General features: G+C 39.3%; 1 long non-coding RNA gene across 1 annotated transcript; it reads right to left on the bottom strand.

The window, feature by feature from the left end:
• Positions 1-6,035: 6,035 nt before the first annotated feature.
• On the bottom strand, positions 6,036-8,063 carry LOC130426624 (uncharacterized). Its single transcript, XR_008907202.1, has 4 exons — positions 7,957-8,063; positions 6,790-6,973; positions 6,468-6,629; positions 6,036-6,373 (listed from the first exon to the last, which is right to left on the bottom strand). It is a non-coding gene; the product is annotated as an uncharacterized LOC130426624 (long non-coding RNA).
• Positions 8,064-12,514: the final 4,451 nt, after the last annotated feature.

Genomic DNA, 12,514 nt, shown 5'->3' with positions numbered 1-12,514 from the left:
ATTAAGTCATTTCCCTCACAATGGGATGTCACAGGCCATTCTGTCCCTTTGAGATGTTAATTCACATGCTGAGCCGTGTTTGATGTCCAGAACGCTATAAGGGACTATTAATCAAAAAGCACTTCAGGTCTCTGATCCACTCTTTTAACTGTCCACCCTTGTGATGAGTAAATTAGCACCAGCCACTGCTTTTCACCCGCTCAACATCTTCAAAAATAGCAGTTTTTCTTGACAAAAATCTTTCGGGAAAATCACAGCTGTCAGGGTGCTCAGCCTGTCAATATGCTTTTGAGGAAAAGGATTTGAATAGCTTAGAAACAATAAATCACTCTCAACACATTTACCAAATGAGCCAAGCATTTAAATGTAGCTCACCATGCATGGAAATAAGGGTTAACCAAACTCAACAGCTTTTGAAGTATTCGATTGGTCTAACCGTTGCCTAAATATTTTTACTGCTTTGGCCAAGAAAATAATTCAGTTTCATGTGTTTTCAATGGTAGTTTTTACCTGGAAAAAAGATATTAGAGCTTTAGTTTGGGAGAACATTATTTTTGAAGGGGTCATATGGAACAAATACGTGTTTTTCTGTTTCTTTGGTGTGTTATAAGTTGCCCATGCATGTATTAGACATGAAAAATTGCAAAAATTAAAGTGTCAGAACAAAAGATTTATTCTATATAATAGCGAATGCTCACCCAGACCTGCCTGAAACGCCTCGTGTAACCACACCCCCACAAATCTAAATCAGTTCGTGGTATGATTTGAAAAGATGTATGTACAAGTGAGGTGGGCGTACCTGTCAGTACAATTGGTTTGGAACCTTATGTTCCATGTATGGTAAGAGGCGTTACACTTTCCTCAGACGCTTGCAGTATCCGACCAATCACTACGCATTGGTTAACTGGCCAATCATGGCACACCTCAGAGCGATAAGCTTTGTAAAAAATCTGCACATTTCAGAGAGGCGGGGCAAAGAGGAGATGCAAAGATGCATGGTTTGTGGAAAATTCAATGTTTTTTAACCTTAAATTGTGTATACACATTCTATTACATCTAAAACAAACGATCATATTTGTTTTAGCCCTGTCATATTCCCCCTTTAAGGGTTTTGGACTATATGCTTGACACTTATTCACAAATCCATATAACACACAATTATGGGATACTGTGCTTATGATGACGTCCTGTGTGACAAGGCCATCTGCCCCTTCCACATATATTCAGTGTTATTACAAAGAGTAATTTCACTAGTTTCATATCCCTCCAATGATGGGTGAATATAGCGAACTTTAGGCAAGTCAAATATTGATGGTCATATTGCAAGCCTTTTATTTATCTCGAGAGAGTAGTTCAGTCTAGACACACACCAAACCCCCAGCCCCCCCTCCCTTCACCAAACACATAAAGAGTAAACCAAAGGACCAGGGCTATTGCGATTCTGCATTATCACCATTGATTAAAATAAGCCGCTGCTTTCTTGCAAGGTTACAGCTGAGGTCCGGGGTTGGCTTTTATGAAGTGCTAGCTACTTCATTTCGTTTCATTATTGTAACTGGGTTACATTAGATGTGCACAGCTGTAGGCAGAGGAAAAATCCATCCGTATGCCAGTTTCATTTCCCTTTTCTCAGCCCCAGGCGTATACGTCATCTCATCAGCTCACATGCTTCACGCGCTCATTTTCTATTTCTCTCTCTGCTCATCACACTCCAGCGATGAGTAAAATATAGCGTCATGCACCAGACCCGGAGGACTGAACTCTTTAAAAGCACACACAGGCAGAAATGCAAATATCAAACCTGATTAAATTTGATTTGATTCATGCATGCTTCCTGGGTAAGGACTTAAAAGGGTGAAATTGCTTCCTTTAACCAGGAAATATGTTTAACATTAACGGGGACTTCATTACAAAACAATTCACTAATGTAAAAAGGTGTTTAAGATACAATCTTGAGGGCTTTCTTGAAAGGGCATTAATTGTCTTTACACCTACACTGCGCAAAAACACATCCTGTATAAAACACGTCAGAAGGATCTCCATGTGTCTCCCCCGCTTCAGTCTCATATAGAAGTCTGTTCTTCATATGGTCACTACATGTCAAATCTTTTCACTGGTACCATGCCCATACAACCACATTACTACCATCGTACATTTTTGTAAGTGACAGAAATTATTACAATAGTATATGGCATTCTTGTAGATAACTATTTCAAAAATAACAAAAATTTGTTTATGCTATAATACCAAAAAGTCTTTGCAACCTGCACTCAAATACTAAAAAGCACCTTCTAAGAAAATCAAAATCCAAACAACGATCTAAAAGCTTTCCTCTCACTAATGGCCCAGACCTGAGCCAACAGAATCACACAGGTCATTCCTAACAGCTAAACATTTACATTACACATGGAAAGAAATATTTGTGAGAGTCTAATATAAACACTGTACACGAGACATGCAGCATGTATATTTCGACACTATCAAACAAATCCCCTGAGCAGGCCACGTCTGCAGTAGTGACCTTATTTTACTTTAATCTCAATTTCCTTGAGGCCTAAGGCAAGTGGTTGTATGCAGTGCCGAAAGACTGTTTGGTTTGTGATGATGTCATGGTTGTCATGGAACAAGCTCTCTCTTTCTCTCTCTCTCTCTCTCTCTCTCTCAAATTACAACACAAAAATCTCTGTGGGAAAGTGAGGGCCGTTTTCTGAAGAACCGGGCTGCCTGCACAAAGCCGAAAGTCGGCCTGTTCCTGTCTTTGTGTCCAGCTTAAGACTAGTCGCTGTTTGTTTAGATGGCGCGCGCTGCCAAAGAGGAAATGTGACCAAACTTTTCCCAAACATGCTGGACGGACTGACAAAACAATACCTGTCTGATGAAATACAATCTAAAAACGGCATCATGCTAAACAGCAACCTGTAAGTGTTGAACATTGTGGTGAGCAATAAAACAGCATTTCTCTGCTGTTTCCAGATGTGTTGCTGTTGTGTCTGCCGAGCATATTAATCACAGTGTGGAGTAAGTGATGGCATTTGGCCCCGTCTCTGTGGAACGTTTGGCTGCTGTACGGAGGACTCTGAGCCGGGATGAAAGAACTCTCTGTATTCAGAGTTGGAGGCTGCTGGAAGTGTGCCAAGCTGCAATAGGCTCATGTTCTGTCCGGAACAAAAGCTCAGTGCTGCCTTTCAAAAACACAGGTTTCTGAGAGAAGCGGGCCATTCAGTATGTGTGGTTTAAAGGACGGTGCAACCACACACTGGACACAGCTACTGTGTTCTGATCGTTGGATGAACTGTGTTCTCGAAAACCTATCCATGCTATGAAGATCAGTCAAGGTTGTTTAAGGACAACAGCCTTGCGGGCGTCTTTAAATTTGCTGGATGGATTTTGGCTAAATCTGTGCCTATAGCTGTAGTGCTGATAGTCCTTGATGACAAAGACAGAACTGTAGATAGACTGTTTAAAACAGACCCTTTGCTTTTCGCAGGAAATAACTTGAATGCTGAGGTTTGTAAATCTATCTTGACAGGACTGTATATATAACGTGCTCATGTGGGAAGTCTGCGCATTTAAAACCATCGCTGTGGGAAAAAAATTTGATAGGAAACAGGACTGCGTTCTGGATGAACGAATTTCATTAAAATGTTTCACTGATGACTGAATTCTTCCAACACGAGGGGAAAAACATTTTTCCTCGAGATAAGAGGGTTGGCAAAAGTTTCCTTGTGCCCGATTTATAGATGCTATAATGTAACGTAATGTAATGTAATATACCTTTATTGTAAATAAAGTACAAAAAGTGTGTGAATCTTCTATAGACAAAGTGTTTTTTATGATGACCCATGCAAAACAGGATCAGCCAAACCATAACGTGAAATAGAGAAGTCTCGCATCACCCTGAAAGGAGTTAAAGGCATACATAAAACAAAAAGTATATAAGAATTATGAATTTAAAGGTGCTGTGCATATTTTTTGGAGGAGAAATGCAATATAATATACATAACTATGTGTTCAGAGGTGTATGAAGACCTTACATAATGAAGCGTTATGTTTTTATTACCTTAGAAGGAGCTATTTCTATCTACAGACACTGCAGCTCCCCTTGCATGGAATTCACCATGTTGATTCTACATTAGCCCTGAACGGACAAACTGCTCTACATTGTGTTTTCGTAAATACATTATCTCCTTCGGCAAAGCAGTGAAAATGTGACGACATCTTAGCCCTGTGTCGACCTCGGTAATGTGCGAAAAGGAGCGGTGAGCGGTGTAGTGAGCCATTGGTTGCAATTCACAACCTCACCCCTAGATGTCGTTACATTTCATAGACTTGACCTTCAAGAGGCAAGGGAATAAAATAATGAACCATTTCTTATAAAACTAACAATTGTAGCAAAACAGATCCCTGATAAATCCACGCATCTCTAAGAGATTTTTATTTTCCAGTTTTACAGTCTTTATGCTAACTGTCCACACTGAAGCAATTAAAAAAAGAATAAAACCGGACATCTGCACCCAAATCAGTTACATAACTTTGCAAACACAAAACCCCAGGTAGGTCCATGTGCTATTTAATACTTCATATGACGCATCAAATACATTTTTTCCTACCTGACTCAGTAATGGCCAGCAGGCAAGTGGCGGCAAATCAGCTGGGCCTTCTGCTATAACAGACTAAACAATCTGACTGACTGTCAACAACAATCAGAGCAGAGAATGAAGCACTAAACACACATACACTTACACACACCTAGAGTGCTAAAGTATTTTGTCCTCTCAATACTCCCGTTAGATCAGCAAAGGATTAGCCTGACGTCCTAATGGTTTAGTCGAAACAGGCGGTGCCTGTGCTTCTCAGTCCAATTATGCCTTGTTTGTCAATTTCTTGTGGTCAGTCTGCACAAGATCAACAAGCTTGTTTTCTTTGCGGCCCCTTTAAATACAAGATAAGATTCCGATCTACGTCAGAGCGCCCAAGACTCTTCAGAAACTGTACGTTCAAACCGCCGCCGTCGAGAGCGTTAAGAATCGCTGTAGAAAGAGTCTTGGGCGCTCTGACGTAGATCGGAATCTTATCTTGTATTTAAAGGGGCCGCAAAGCAAACAAGCTTGTTGATCTTGTGCAGACTGACCCCAAGAAATTGATCGGTGGAAAGAAATGTATTGTAGTTACACATTTGCTAATGAATCAACATTCTGCAGCAGTAACACTGTTGTACATGCTCTGATGCTAAAGTTAGAATGAAATTCTGCTTATTTACTGAAAACGTATAACGTTAATGCACATCATCAGCAACTTAACAGGAACACAAACAATCTCAGACATCTTTGTCCACACATTTTTTATTTTATAATTTATGTCCCTGTATGCAAACAGGGACGCGTCATATATGATTGGGATCCCACCACAGCAATAATCAATCTCTCCTCCATTTTGCTCGGAAACAAATGTGGTCGAAACCACAGATTACAGGGCTGCGTTCTCTGGAATCCTCTCAAGCGGTAGACTTCTACGTTCCGATTGGTTGCCGCCGAACCGCGTCATAGCTCATTACCATAAAGTTAACCTGATTTCAAGTCTACTTGACGCCCTCAATGGCCAAGACGCGCCGCGCTGATCCTCGACAACGGCTCACATTGCAAATGAATGATTTGAATACAATTTAAGATTACCCCAGAAATGCATTGGTAGCCCATCCCCACACACTCTCAGAAAAAAAAGGACAAAACGGTACCTTTAAGGAACAAAAGCTTGTCACTGGGGTGGTACCCTCAAAGGTACATTATTGTACCTTGAGTCAGGGGAGCAAATTTGTACCTTACTTGTTTGTACCTTCTAAGGGCCAATACTGTACCTTTGAGGATCAATAATGTACCTTAGACAAAGGTACAATAAAGTACCTCTGGAAAAAGGTACAATTTTGTCCCATTAAGGTACCGCCCCAGTGACAAAGCCATTTTGTACCTTTAGGTGGCAAAAAAGTTCCTTTTTATTCCTTAAGGAGTGAAAGAAAATGTAGGCAAACAACAACTAACTGAATTTTAGACATTTATTTTAGTCCATATATGGAAAACAGTTTAATTCACAGATTCAATAATAATTCATCTCACAACCATACAATGTAACATCCCAAAATAAAATGCCACAATGTCATGTCTGATATAAAAAAAACATTAAAAAAAATTAAATACATTTTTAAGAAGCATTTCATTGACCAACTCACAACTTCATACTTCCACTCCAAAAACAAAACAGCGATATAAGAGAATAGATACAGGGAATAAAATAACCATTTCCTTCTTTGTCCTTTAAGAAAGGGTATTTCAAAATCAGGGCCTTACACACTTTCACGTAGTCATCATTGGTCAGAAACCTGAAACAGCGATGCAAAAGAAGGTGAGGAATGTAACAACAGACATAGTATTAATAACTCAAATGCCGTGATCCAGTTAGGTTGCAAAACTTACATTTTCATCAGGGACATGGTTTCATATAATGTTCTTATGATTTTGTTGTGATCGGATCTCTCCATTTTGCATGGCGGTTTTTGGTCCAACTTTGTCTGAACATCTCTGGGAAATTTAGGAATGATGAAAGCTGCTGGGAAGGCTGATGATGGGATTGCATGACTATGATGAAATAAAACAATTTCATCGTAAAATGTTGGCAAATTAACCACACAGTAACAATACAAGTTAAAGTCCTGCAGAGTAAACATACTCTAAAACGTCCATGGTTCTACTTAGGCCTAACGTTATAACAATGACATAACATTACTGTTACCGGTACCTTGATTCCGGTGTAGCCTTCTCTGAATGTACCGGGACAGGCTCGAGGGTTAGTGTCACGGTTTCTTTCCACTGCTGAACAAATCGGTTGAATTTTGCTTGCTTCTTAAACAATCCTTCAAAGAGGTATGAAACCATCCTCTCAGGCAATCCATAGTCCACTGCTTCTCTGTCAACTTCATTATCTAGACAATAGAGAAAAGAAAAACAGCAATGTTAACAACCATAGTGGTAACAGCATACAACAATTTAAAAAGGCACATTATGTCATAATGTAACTTTAATGTAAGTCAATGGGGGAAAAAATAGTTTTGATCGTTTGATTCATTGGGTATTTTCCCTAATTTCTAGAGGTCCGGGCTTGCCGTTTGGTCCGGACTTCGAGAAGCCCTAATATCCATATAAAAACACATTAAAAGTATTTAGGCGTAGCTAACGTTACCTCATTAGAGACGCTAGAAATGCGTCTCTCTCTCTCACACACAGCCCTGAATATTAATATAATGTAACGTTAGGCCTATCTTATTATTTTTTCCAGGACAGCGGGGAAAGTATTGAAATAAGTTAAACCCATTAATGATAATAATCGGTTTATTTTTATAACAGAAGCTAACGTGAGTAATGTTAACGTTATTGCTACTCGAAAGGGAGGTTAACCGTTGGTCGGTTCTGTCAGTTAACCTGATGTTGTAATTTAACGTTAGTCTTACATGGTTTTACGAATGGTCTAAAGACAGTTTGTCGAGAAAATAAAGAATTTCAGAACAAAACTGTTGGGGGGCAAAAACGTTTTTTTAATCCATCGTTCTCCTCTGACGCAGTCCAGCTAGCTAACGTTAAGTCAGAACAAAATACTTTTCGGCGGCAAAAACGCTTCACATCCAACTCTGACGCAGTCGTATTATAGCTAACGTTGACGTTAGCTCCATGGTGAACTGTAGCTAAGATAGTACTTCTAATAATAGTATGTGGAATGGCAATATGAGACATAATACTGCTAATGTTTTAACTAACTAGTTAACGTTAATAATGGCAATCGTCAATGTCGAGTCTAGCAAGCTAATGTTGACAGAGTATGAACTTGGCTAGCGTTAACATTAACAGTAAAAGTTAACTTCCAACTTTGAATTAACACCACAAACACTGATTAAAAATTCAAATACTTTACCTTTGAATTTACTTCACTCTGTGATTAAATCCTCCGTGGATAAATGTCGCAGCGCCATCCTCCCGAATTTGATCGACACTGACAGAGACTGACAGTTGGAATCACTGTCGATTCACTCATGTATCCTTCCGCGCTGCTATATTTATGCTTCCGCCGAGTCGAGCTCTGGCCTATAGCTAGATCCCTTCAATAGAACAATTATTTGTCTGTTTCATTCTAATATAAATAGGGTAAAGGGTTTGAAAATCAAATTCTTCAATACTGTTTGTGAATATAAATAATTACATAATCCTCATTAACATGATTAAAAAGGATTCAAAGGGACACTACACACACACACATACACAAAAGAAAAAAACATTCTGATTTATTTTGCCCATATCTCAAAACTTTTGGTTTAACAATTATTGAGTTATTGAGTTTGATAGTATAGGTAAACTTGTGTTTCTATATTGAGAGATGACATTTTCAGCATCCACTAATTCCTGCCATTTTACATTTAAAAATTAAGGTACAAATATGTAAGGGACAAATATTTACCTTACACCACGGAAAGCACACAATGTACAATGGAAGGTGCACAATTGTACCTTAAAGGTGCACAATTGTACCTTAAAGATACATTTTTGTACCTTTAAGGGTACATATGCAAAGTTTGTACCTTAGGGAACAAAAATGGACCTGTATTGTACCTCTTTTTCTAACAGTGCACTACCGCACAATATTATTAATAAATGCTGACAAATACTTAATTATTCTTTTGTCTGTATTCTGCCTATTGATGGAAGTCTGAAAATAGTTATGCACAATGTAAAACGTTGTCAATTTTAGAACAAAACAATGTCAATTTTAATGTTACATTAGCTTTACAATGATTAACAACATGTTTAATTGTACATAAACGGCTGTGACTGTTTTGCAAGCTGTGCACGTAGAAGTATCCCAAGCATCAGATCCGTTGCTGAGCGCTTCTAAATCTGGGCGTAACCGGTAGGCCATCCGGAAATTTTTCGCCTACTCTTTTATGAAAACTGACAATTCGGACATACTGCTCTGTTCACATACTGTTTTATCCTACTACATAGTAGGTGAGTAGTTGTATTCGGAATCAACATTAGTATACGCACATCCGAATCTAGCGAGAAATCGTCCACCACCTGGATATTTCTCGTATACTGTTTTATGAATACTGACATACTATTATTTCGCCTACTGGTTTTTGCCTACTATATAACATGGAAGTATGTGATTTTGAATACAGCCTCAGGCTAGCTGACACAAGGACAAAATATAAGGAACAAATGCGATCTCTCGGTGTACAAAATAAAGCTAAAACTTCCCAGATATGACCGCTGACATATTACCCAGATTACATCCTTTGGAGCCAGAGTCTGCACAGTAGTAAGCACGAGGTGGAGCCAAAGTATCAAAGTCCCACCCACGTTCCCCTTCGCAAACAAACAAATAATGTTGCCACGCCACCTTTTTATAACATCTTATAGTTAACTAAAACCAAACTTATTAGAAAAACACTTGAACATACATCAGCGGTATAAGAAGTATCTGAAATGACCGAAAACATATCTGGCAATAATTTATTTAAAGTGTAATGGGATATGTAGTTTGCCATCCATTGATTGCATGGAAAGGGCAGGATTTGTGGCCTAAACGGCAGCCAGCTACTAGGAGGAGTTTGAACTGATTCGGGTTCACTTTTCATTAAGTGTGCAGCAGACAAGAAAGGGTAAAAAGAGAAAGTTGCCACAAGGGCTCCTTTTCACATTTTACGCCAAAAGTTGTTTTCTTTAGCAATACGTGTTTGAGTAAAACACATTAGATTTTGAGCCAATGAGATTCATCCTTGAGATATGTGAAGCCGGTATGCAGCCATTACACATGTAGTTCTCATCTATACATGTTCAAAAACATATAGTTTCACTTCAGAGTCATATCGATTCATTTTATGACGGATTTATCCACTTTTTGGGCCCTTCAAATAGGCCACCCTCCAATGACATTACAAAGCTGGGACTTGTTTTAAATTGTGCTGAAGAAAAAAGTAATACTGAGCTGGGATGAAGAGTTAATTACGGATTAAAATTCATTTTGGGGTGAACTACTCCTTGAATGTCACATTTTCTCTATAAGTGTTAAATAAACTCCAAAGTATAAAAGTCTCACAAGAATAACATCAAACGCTCACTGCACTACATAAACAAGAATAAGCGGATGTTAATTAGCATAAACACAATTTATTTATTCAAGGATCAGCCAATGAGCTCTGAGTTCCACAGCAACATTAAAGATTATTATCACCAAGTGTAATAATTCTCAAACTTTACACTTAATGAATTACAGCTCAGAACAACAGCACATGCTCCACACAAGCCTATTGTTTTCAGCACAGACAGACAATCCAACTAGACATGAAATGTAGAAAAATAACACATTTTCAACATAACATCAAATAAGTTGATTGTTTAGGTAGTAACATATAGGTGAATTTCTAAAGCGTCTGCACACACATGTACCACCTCTATTGCTGCACCACACATTCTACTTCATGAGAGCATAACAATATTTACATGGGACTCTTCAAACAGATGATGCATGACAATGACTTTACTGTTACGACGCACAAATGAATGGATGCGAGTATCTGAGAACTTACCCGAGCACTTGCAGCAGTTGCAGCACATAAACAGAGGCAGGCTGTTCACGGACACCGCTCCTGAGACACACACACATGAACACAATGACACACACACAAACAATCTGCCCTACGACAGGTAACGGGGGCTACACAAAAGAAAAAGCAGGTGAAGGGAGGATGTTGGTCCCCTTCCTATCAAATCTCCTTGCTTCTTTCTCTCTTTATGATTCACATGTCAGGAGAGAGAATCACATGTGGTGCTGCGCAGTGATCCCCACAATCACGTGGCCTAAAGTGTCACGTGACAAATCTAGGGTCCCCAGGCTAGGAGAACCATGGGAATACAGAGAGACCATGAGATAGACGGAGAGAGAGGGAGGGCAATAAGGGAACACCAGGGGGCACCATCTTCAGGTCTTCTCAGTTCCTATGCAATTCTATTAGCAGAGCAGTGCAGGTGGCATCACGCATACAAATCAAAATAGAAAAAGGGCCAAATGAAAAGAGCGCTGGAGACAGAGAAAGAACCCTGGCGTGAGAGCGTAAGAACACTGCAGAAATGCCGGTTTCAATGAATATTCATCAGCTGAGATGTCTCGTTCCGACCCCCCCACCCTTTCTGGAGTGGAGCCTAATTCATTTGAATGCTTGCTTTTGTTAACAGCTAAATCAGCAGGGCCACTGCAACTCTTGGGTTGTCGCAAGGCGCACTTTACATTGCGTCACGCTTGCATACACTGGATACCTTGCGAGCCGGCACACTCGTGCTGGCTCTCTCTCTTTCATGGTACGAGGCTGACACAACCCCTATTGTGTTGACGCACAGAAAGCACACATGCTCTTAGCCTCTTTGCCAACTAACCTAAGGTATTTCTAAACACTCGCCATTACTCAACCTACTGTCCCCGAAGACCACTGAACTTTAGCAGATGATCTGATGAGCATGAACATCACAGAACACTTATTGAACCACAAAGCACAGTAACTGGTGGCGATCCATAACAGCAAATGTCCTAGTCACATTCAAGTCCTAAGTCAAGAGGAAAACGAATTAAACCATTTTTGTTATCTGCAATTCTCAAGATAATCACATTTTCCTCTATTTATCTAATTTATTATGTTATACTCAAACAAATTCTCAGTGGTGACTCTCATATACAAAATGTGTTTTTATATATAATGAAGAATAATATTATTTCTGTTTAAGCAAGTGTAGATTAAAGGGAGTACAAAAAAAACCACCAAAGCCAATTTCTAACACAAAATATATAATTTTATGTATTAAAGCAACGGTGTATTTAGGGGGCAGGGGTGTTAAAATGTAATTTATCTTTTCAAGGAATATCTCCATGCGAAATCCCCCCAAGCTTTTTTAAGGGTCTCTTATCCTTTCGAACACAGTGCCCCTTGCTGTTTAAACTAGAAGAAAAAAACCAGTTGAACATGGAGCTTGCACAAACCTCAGAACATCATAGCAGCTTTGAAATCATCCAGACGCACACAGTAAGACAGACTACGTCTCGTTCCTTCACGAAGCTCATTGAAATTCTGTGCACGGCTCTGGTCAAAGGCGGGGCCAGGCAGCAGTACTGCTGGTGTATGGGAGACGCAATCAGGACTCAGCACCTCTCTTCACTGCAGCTTCTGTTCTATCCACACATACAGACACACAGAAACAGCTCGAATAATAGAAAAGCAACCAGATGCATAATAAAGCATTGTGGCCAGCAGAAGAACCAATGCAAAAAAAAGAGAACACTGTCAAAATTGGTGATGCTGACTAAATCAGTTATGTGTGGCAGAATTGACTCCCTGTTATTTTATAGTGAACAGTGTTTAAATAAATGAGTAACAGAATTATTATTGATGAATGATGCCCTACACTTTCATATATCACACAGTAGA

This window comes from Triplophysa dalaica, chromosome 7 (assembly GCF_015846415.1).
Source record: "Triplophysa dalaica isolate WHDGS20190420 chromosome 7, ASM1584641v1, whole genome shotgun sequence".
Taxonomy (NCBI): Eukaryota; Metazoa; Chordata; class Actinopteri; order Cypriniformes; family Nemacheilidae; genus Triplophysa; species Triplophysa dalaica.
This window is presented reverse-complemented; position numbering and strand designations above follow the sequence as displayed.